Source organism: Myotis davidii, unplaced genomic scaffold (assembly GCF_000327345.1).
Source record: "Myotis davidii unplaced genomic scaffold, ASM32734v1 scaffold206, whole genome shotgun sequence".
NCBI classification, from domain to species: domain Eukaryota; kingdom Metazoa; phylum Chordata; class Mammalia; order Chiroptera; family Vespertilionidae; genus Myotis; species Myotis davidii.
This window is the reverse complement of record NW_006297754.1, coordinates 1806700-1813752: the sequence shown is the minus strand read 5'-3', so window position 1 is coordinate 1813752 and position 7053 is coordinate 1806700. Positions and strand designations below refer to the sequence as shown.

Genomic DNA, 7053 nt, shown 5'->3' with positions numbered 1-7053 from the left:
CAAAGTAAATAAGTAAAACCATTCAGCAAGGTTTGCTATTATGGTTTGAATTAGTGATGGTTCCTAGTACCCCCTAATAATCCTTTATAATTACTCTAATACCTAGTGTTTAATAGTCCATTTCTAAAATTTTTCTGGATATGCTCATTATGCTTAGCTTATAATTCTCAGACTTCATATTTTTGAAAACTGCCATCTGTAGCCCATATTCATTGTTTGATTCTATTCCCATCCTCCATAATTTCTCTAATGTTTCCAACAACTGTTCCATGATGCGAGAGAATATATATATATATATATTCATTTCTTACACTATGCTATTAGTAAATTTATGTAAGCTTGATATATGTGATAAAATTAAACTTTATAGTTAGGTAGCCTTTTCATATATACTCTTAACTGTCTCACTCATTTTTCTCATTAAAGCAAGATGTTCTATGGTTCTCAATTTTTCAGACCATTTTCTTTAATGCAGGAAGATAAAGCTTATTTCTATAATTTTGTTTTCTGTAAACAGTCTCAATTGTGGGTCTCTATTTTTAGGACTAAAAAAAATTTAAGAACATTCTGTTTCTGCTGGTGTGTCTAGGTCTAAACTCATTGTCAATATCCTTAGAGGTTTAAGTCAGTGTTCTTTATTTGCTTGTATGTTTCTTGCTCCTTCTTTTAAAATATGAACTGATAGAATAGTAATCTATATGGTTATGGTAATATTTTTGGCTGCTGGTTTTTCCTTTAAATATTTCTTAGATCTTTTTTGGGGGGGAGGGGGTGTTGACAAAACGTGTTTATTTAGGCTGAATCCCCTGATACATTCATACATGTAAAAATATATAATCTAAAGTCAGGGCAAAAATAATCAGGTTGGTGTCACCTCCCCTCCTCCCCTTTGGCACAGCCTTTCAATTGCTCCCTTCAAAATCCTGGAGTGTGCAGGGCAGGGGTCACTTCTAAGGCAGCTTCTACCTGAGCTGCCAAATCTGCCTCTTTCTGAGACACCAAGAATATGACTCGCTCCTTCTGGAAAGCTGCCAGCTCTTCCAAACTGAGGTCCTTCACCACACAAATGCCCAGGGAACGGGCAGAGCCAATGATGGAGCGGACCACAGAGGACAGGGCATGTCCGGCAGGGCGAAGGCATCGTCCTGAGCTTTAACACAAGCAATAGCATACTCGTGCTTCAAGGTCACCAGGCCTGCCATCTCCATCCCTGTCTGCCGGGCCCCTTTTTCAGCACCAGCAGCCGCCTTCAGGAAGGAGGTAGTGGGTTCTCCTACCTTGATTTCAAACGTCCTGTCAGGTTTCGCAAAGATCTTGGTCGCTGCCTGGATTTGTGGGTTACTGTATATCCATGTACTTCCTAACATCCAACTCCTTTGAATAGAATTGTTTCTTAAAAACAACAGCTTTATTACAATTATAAGTCCTATTCCATTGAATTCCTGATATGACCATGAGCCTATATCTACCTACTTTTATTAAAATATCAAATTTGCATTCTTTTGGTTAACAGTTACTGAAGCTCTATATATCAAAATCTTTACATCTCTACCTGTACTTCCTTTACATCCTCTCTACAATGATTATTTATGATATACAGGCTTCTTTTACAAAATCCAGTGTGTAGTTTGTTTGAGAATTCCCTCCTCTGATATTTCAGTTTAAATTATTTTGATCAGATAGGAATGTTTTGCTAACTACATGTTCTTGGTACTATAAGAACCAATGTCTTTGACAATGAGAATTTTAAAATACTATTTTTAACTTCATATGCACAGCCATCTGCTCACTGCTTATAAATATGTGTTCTTTCAAATTTTAACCTTCAATTGCAAGTGGCGAATATTCCACATATGTTCCCAAATGCTTCTATTTACTATTTTATTTACTACCAATATCACTAGAAAGACTGTCAAGTTTTCTTGATTCATTCATTCTTCACATATTAGCAAATGTGTGTCATTGAGTATTTATTTTGTGCCAGACATTGTAATGGAGGTAATTGATAAATCTACCCAGTACATTTTATAAAGAGCTGAAGGTGAGTAAAAAGTAAGGTAAAGTTAGTTGATCAAATAAGCAAATCTATTTTGTTATCTAATGAAATTTTACCAATCCAACAATAATATAAACTCTTCGTCATTAATCCACAAAAGTACAAAGAAAAAAGTAGCATCACAATTGTGGCAGCTGGAAAGCACATGAATGAGTGGGAATATCTAACATAAACAAGCAATAGAATTATAAAGCTACTAAGGGACAATTCAGAACCAGTTTAATTGTTTTTCATACAATCCTGAAAGTCACTAGGGTGCAATCCTGAACATGGGTGAAGGACAAGAAGAAGACACTAAAGAAGATTAGCTGAAAACTGCCAAAAATCACTTTAGTAGCCAAATCCCTTTCTCAACTTTGCTCAACAAGGTGCTTTTTCCTCCCCCATTTTGCAAAAAGTTGGACATTTATTCTGTGGATGAAAAAGTTTTAAAGAATAAATAATAATACAGTGTCATTATAAGCAAGCTAGGCACCATACTTCAGCCTGAGGAAAAATTTGAGCATGCATATTAAGAGTGCTGAAAAATACTCAGCACCCCTCTTTCGCTGGGTTCCATGGATTACCAAAATACTAGAGTCAGGTCTTAAATCTCCAAGAAAAATATTGAAGGGGTTTTATCAGGAATCTTAGTCTTAGAAAAGAAAAAGGAGAGAGAGAGAGAGAGAGAGAGAAAAGAGAGAGAGAGAGAGAGAGAGAGAGAGAGAGAGAGAGAGAGAGAGAGAGAGACCTGTGATAGCAAAATCTCAGCTAGAATATCCAGTGAGATTACGAGATTACCCAGTAATAAAGCTCATATCTGCACTTTCCACTCACATGTTCAGAGCTCTCACAAGCTTTACAGTGCTGTAGTCTCAAACACGAGCAAACAGCAAAAGATAACTTCAAATATTGAAAAATTACTACTCTTATAGATGCTGACCAAAGCAAATAAAATGAAAGAAGACATTTGAGGAAAATCACTACATGAGGAGGAAAGACAACAATAAAATGCACCAGGGAGATAAGAGAAGATACAGAAACTGTGAAACAAGAAAAGGCTTTCTTGGCAAAGAAACATTCAGCTAGTTTAGGAGGATGTTTGTTGCAGACATTAACATTTTGATGTCAGAGTTGAAAATTCAATAATAAGCCCTAGCTGGGTTGGCTTAGTGGATAGAGTGTTGGCCCACAGATTGAAGGGTCCCAGGTTTGATTCCGGTCAAGGGCTTGTACCTCAGTTACAGGCTCTATCCTGGTGTGGGAGGAAACCAATCGATATGTCTCTCGCACATTGATATTTCTCTCTCTCTCTCTCTCTCTCTCTCTCTCTCTCTCTCTCTCTCTCTCTGTCTCTTCCCCTCTACTCTCTCTAAAAGCCAATGGAAACATATCCTTGAGTGAGGATTAACACACAAGTAAAATAAATAAAAATACATCTCTTTAAAAAGAAAGAAAATTCAACAATAAGTGTTGGAAGAAAATGCTAAAGAGGTATCTTAGATATTACTGCAAAGAGACAAGAAAAGGAATTATAGGAGAGAAAAGAGCGAACATTGGAATTCCTTTCCAAAAGGTCCAAATAATATCAAAATAATTGGACTTCTGGATAGAAGAAAAAAAAAGTAAGGGGATGCATTAACATTCATAGTGATAATTTCCCTGAACTCTGGGGCATATGGTCCAGATCAAAGGTGCCCACCAATTGTTCTGCTCAAGTGAGACAGACATTCACTAAGGAATTTCTGAAAACTGGGGGACAAAGAGAACCTCCTAAAAGACCCTAGAAAAAGAAAACAATTCCTATGTAAAAGGTCAGAAATAATAATGCCATTACTCCTCTATAATAATGGAAATGACTTCTGAAAGAAAGTCCTAATGTTCTATAGTGACCCAACTTATCAATTAAGAGCATCTGGAGAACAGAGATACTTTAATAGGTACAAAAACTTACCTGAAAATATCTTTTCTCAGAAAGAATAAGAAAACTATATGGGAAACAAAAGAGTCAATTGCTAAATACCTCAGAATATTTATTCAGGAAAAATAAATATGTAAGATATCTTACCATTCTCTTCCATCCCAACTTATGTCTAGCTTTTGGTGTTGTTGTTTTTTAATTTTATGTTTTATTTCATGGATAATTGAAGGTAAAACAGTATTAATGGCAGCTTAGTTTTTGTGTCTTTCTTTTTCTATTTATCTTATTAGTAAATTTGTTTTCATTTCAGTAAGTATATCTAAGTAAAACTATTTAAATAAATGCATATTCTCCATTGTCCTCCAAGTTCACATACATCAGAAAAGTTCATTAATGTTTTTATTTTTTTGTAACAGAATCTTACTAAGCAGCTTCCAAAGTTTCTAAAAGAGGTTTCACCTTGAGTGCCTCCCAAACCCTATGTAGACCAGTGGCGGCGAACCTATGACACGCGTGTCAGAGGTGACATGTGAACTCATTGTTTTGGTTGATTTTTCTTTGTTAAATGGCATTGAAATATAGAAAATAAATATCAAAAATATAAATCTTTGTTTTACTATGGTTGCAAATATCAAAAAATGTCTACATGTGACACGGCACCAGAGTTAAGTTAGGGTTTTTCAAAATGCTGACACGCCGAGCTCAAAAGGTTCACTATCACTGATGTAGACAGTGAGTAAACTACACAACAGATTAGTAAAATGGAAAGTAAAGTTTTGTTAGAATTCTCCAACTATTTTTATGCAGTGCATGGGAAGTTACAATGAAACACTTATTTCACCACAAAATGCCATCAGTATGAGTCTCCTTTATTTATTTATTTATTTATTTATTTATTTATTTATTTATTTTCACATTTGATATCAGGCATAGAGGTGGAGAATATTATTAAAGGGAATTCTCTTTGGGTTTTCACTATAATATAAGTCCAATGAGAGCAGTGAATTTGTTTCTCTTTTCCCCACTCTGGCACATAGGTAGCAACTAAAACAGTGCCTAGCGAATTATACACACAGTCAATACATATGAATAGATGAAACAATGGATGAATGAATGAAAGATAAGAGTGATGAAAGAGTCCCCAGGATGAAGTGGAGGAGAGAGATTCAAGGATAATAGTTGTGTTCACATACAAGGGGCATCCAGGTTATCATAGGTGAGATGATTCTAAAAGAGACTTTTTCATGAATATTTCATTCATATGCCACCTGATGCACCAAAATTTCATAAGAGATGACACAGGTAATAAGTAATTGGCAAAAGTTTCTATTAAATTAAAGACATGCATATATGAAAACTCAGCAAACAAGAAAGCAAAAATAATTCCAGAAGGAAAATAAAAGGGTAGAGAAAATGGGAAAGATCAAAGGGCTAAGCACTTATTCTCTACAAATCTCCCAAACTGAAACAAAACTAACAAACCCAAAGAAGTAATAATAGAAAGCCATTATCTGGAGACACTGCTACAAGAAATAGAAGCAATTAGTGCTGAGAAAGAATTTCAGTGGAATGATATTTTTCAAAATAAACCTATACGAATATTTGACTCTTTTTACTATGCACAAGTATAACTGGTACAAGTAAAAACTAATAAACAAATAACTAAAAGAGGATTGAGGGATTTGAGGATGGCCTTCGTTTGCCAGGCAAATGCTCCCACACATTCATTATCCCACCCTAATACCCACAATCATTTTCCTTTGGTACCAACACTACCAGTTATCTCTTCTTCCTGAGGTTAACAACATGATTCTTTCAATCTTCTCATGACTACAGAACTTCACTATTGTCTCATTAGAAATTGAAGGGCTAGTTCTTTTCAATTTTGAAAACTTCTTAGAATTGTGAGGAATATGTACTACTTACTCTGTGACTCTTTTGCTTATATCCTTTCTCACAGTTTTTTTTTATTATGCTGTTTAGGATTATCATTAACTTTTAAGCATAGCATTCTTCCTGGATTCCATCCTGAATTATTTCTGTGTCCAGTCTAGGAACGCTGTGTCCATTTAAATGTGTTTTGCATCGAGACAAGCTTCCTTCTAAATGCAGTAATTGTGCTTAGGCCTTTGTTCTTGACTCTTTTATTTTCTTTCTGGAATTAATGTTGCTCTTTTTTGCTTAGTTTTCATATATGCATCTCTTTAATTCAAGATAAACTTCTGCCTGTTGCTTATCAACTAAGTCAAGCAGAAATAAAATATAGTACCTATATTTCATATGGTTGAAATGAATAAGTTGTTGCTCATAACTTCTGGGGTTTAAGATTTCAAATCCCTCCTCCATGTGTTTTTCTTCTAAGTAGGCTTTATGGATGATACATTAAGATTATTGTTCAATCATTCATTTCTCTATGTCCAGATTTTCTAAGAGTCTCACTATTTTTTTAATAGTGAGACTAATGTTCATTTTTTTCCTACCCTGAAGATCTCCTTCTAATTCACCCAGTAATTATCTAATAATCTGGTAATATTAAAATTGTATAGCCACTTTTCAACCCTAATCTTTACCTGACTTGATTTCTCTGTGGCATTTAATACTAGTAACCATCCCCTTTCACTCTGAATTCTCTTTTAGTAATTTTCAGGACATTGATTCTTTTCCTGCCACTATAGTCTTTATTCTCAGTATCTTTGCCAGCTCTTTTTCTACTTTACTTACCCCTCCTTCCTTTATACTTATCTTTATGCTTATTTTATCTTTAAAGGAAATTAATTAGAAGAAATATTTTAATATCGCTATTAGCCCTTTCTCTATAATAGAAGCGTCAACCAAATTCATGATCGACAATGACAGATGGAAACACATGAGTGCGATTGGTGCCAGTGAGAGGTTTATATGTATCACACATGTGCAAGTCAACTTAGCCCTTTATAGATATAGAATAAACTTGCTTAATTAGACATGCTTTCTGATTTAGCTAAACTTTTTTCCAGCCCAGTGAAGCAGTCCAACTTCTCTTTCAGGTAATTGTCAGCAACACAGCAGTGAATATCAACATGAAGCAGATTATTATTGTAGATCACACTGGGAGAAT

At 34.8% G+C, this 7053-nt stretch overlaps 1 pseudogene; it reads right to left on the bottom strand.

Moving 5' to 3' along the window:
* Positions 1 to 915: 915 nt before the first annotated feature.
* On the bottom strand, positions 916 to 1367 carry LOC102754107 (annotated as a pseudogene).
* Positions 1368 to 7053: the final 5686 nt, after the last annotated feature.